The sequence below is a fragment of the Suricata suricatta genome, chromosome 5 (assembly GCF_006229205.1).
Source record: "Suricata suricatta isolate VVHF042 chromosome 5, meerkat_22Aug2017_6uvM2_HiC, whole genome shotgun sequence".
Classification (NCBI taxonomy): Eukaryota; Metazoa; Chordata; class Mammalia; order Carnivora; family Herpestidae; genus Suricata; species Suricata suricatta.
The window spans coordinates 3954977-3957482 of record NC_043704.1 but is presented as its reverse complement, the minus strand read 5'-3'; positions in this window follow the sequence as shown (position 1 = coordinate 3957482).

Genomic DNA, 2506 nt, shown 5'->3' with positions numbered 1-2506 from the left:
AGAAGCCAAAGAGACTGAGCCACCCAGGTGCCCCAGAACAAGAATGCTTCTTGAATGCTTGCAATCTTTATTTTGAACAGGGATCATACAGTGCATTTGAAGGCATAACTGTATCTAGATGTGATCTCCATATATTTTAATAAATATAACCTATCAGTGTTTAATGTGTTAACATTTGTATGTAATGAATGGCACACTCTCCTGCCACTGATATTAACCTACCTCACCTTATTTAAAAATGTAGATAAGAGATAGCATCTACCACCTCTTTGGTATAGATATAGATATAATTAGATAGATAGAGACGATGATATGGGTTTAGATGATGTAAATCTGCATATAAATAGATGACATAGATAGATAGATAGATAGATAGATAGATAGATAGATAGATAGATAGTTAGTTATAGATACCTGGTAGTCATTTTCTCAGTGGCCCCAGACTTTAAAGAATGAATGGTTATAATTCCCACACTTCATTTATTACATCATTTTCTCTGCCTTATAACTCCTAGGACATCAAGATGGATACATTACAGTAAAATAAGGGTACCGTTGACAGTTTACATCAAGTATTTCTTAATTGTACTTCTTGGGATCTATTTTTTTAGTCGGTTTTCCTTGCAGGGGGCTTGAACCGACACAAAGCGTCATTAGCAAATTCTCTAAACAACATGCTACACAGTCACAAGTCAGTATAACTTCTCATATGACACCCCAGCCACTGCCCTGGTGAGCAACCGCCTCCTCTAGGTCCCTAGGCATTCCATTGAGGAGCCTTTAAAGAAGATCCCCACAGATTTACCCAAATATATTTTACTTTCAAGGGCTCAATCTGGACTTACTCAGGAACTCCTAAACTCTGCACCCATGGTTTCTAATAAGTATTGGGCCCCAGGTCATGATGGTGGGGTTCTTTTGGTGTTTCAAGCAAGTGAATGCACACACATGACAGTGCAGGGTGTGTAATAAATACTCCATAGGTGGCAGAAAAATATTCCAATAAGAGGCAAGGCATGAGAGAGGAAAAATTACAGGAAGAATTGCATGAATTCTGCATGTGGAGAAAGGCACCTGTTTCCAGTTAGCACAACTGACTCTGAATAATGAAACATAAACTTCATTTGTTTCATTTGTTAAGTATCTCCAGTTCTTCTCAATCTCCCACATTTCTTTTCCAGTTACATATGCCTTTCAGACAGGCCTTTGTCTGTCTTATGATTAGAGTGATCTACTGACCTCTTAACTGAGAATAGAGGGATTCAAGACCAATGGACTATGGTCCTAATTCAAACATTTAGCACTGACAGGGTTGAACATAGATGAAAAATGATGATGGGCCACTCTTTAGAGAGAAATATAAGACCTATTAAAAGCACCTGTAGAGAAATATTTTGAAATGTGGGGGGCAATTGGAGAGAGCTTGTAGTCAGTCCAAAGTTCGAGACAGCTCCTGATGGTGTTATCTGAGAATAAATGTAACAGAGTTGGGGACTTGGCCAATATGGTCAGTTCCAGAGATCAGGGAACTGCTAATTTTCTTCATAATATATTGATTTCCTGCATATCCCTTACTAGCAGTTGCTGCTGGATGACAGAGATTACTAATTAATCAGGCAGTTTTGGATGCTGTTAGCTCTTTGGACATCACTTTACAATGTCATGTGGCAGAGTCTATGCTCCCAGATGCTATAATAGTCAGGACCAGCAAGTCATGTGCTGTAGTTCCACAAAGTACTAGTATACCAGGTGTCTAAGGCCAATGTAAGTTGGGTCCACTGTACATGGATGATCTTCCAGGGATGCTGACTCATAGCTGGCGGGTACGTCCTTCATTACCACTTAGCCTGTGATCTGGGTAGTCATGAGCTCTAGGCTCTCTGTTACCCCTCTCCCCGTAGTGGGGACACATGTCAGCAGGCAGGGGCAGTGAGCACTTCTGCTTCAAACAGTCCACGCAATTTTTAGGCCAAAAATTCCAATGGTCTTTCATAGCTCTTACTGTACTTACAACCATTTTTTTGGTGTGTGTGTGTGTGTGTGTGTGTGTGTGTGTGTGTGTGTAAACAGAATTTTTATCTGGTGTGAAAACCTGTCCAATCAAGTTGGGTAGCAGGTTACTCATATTTAAGATGAATACAATGGAAATATAATAATGTTTTATTTTGTAGCTCTTATTTATGTTCAGCTATCCCAAGAAGAGTAATATTTCTAGAAAATAAGGTACATATTTTCTATTATGAACACAAGGAATAAGAAGAAAGCCCATGTCTGATAAGATGACTGAGGCATCATGGGAGGAGGCCTCTTTTTCCTCATTTTTGCTGCGACATTATCCATATGCAAGTGTTGTGCTCATCTTTTTTCTCTCATGACCCCAATATGGTGATCCTGCCACTGGGCATCAAACTTTGTTTCATAAACTTTTTTTTTAATGATTGTTTTTGAGAGAGAGACACAGAGTGTGAGCGGAGGAGGGTCAGAGAGAGAGGGAGACCCAGAATCT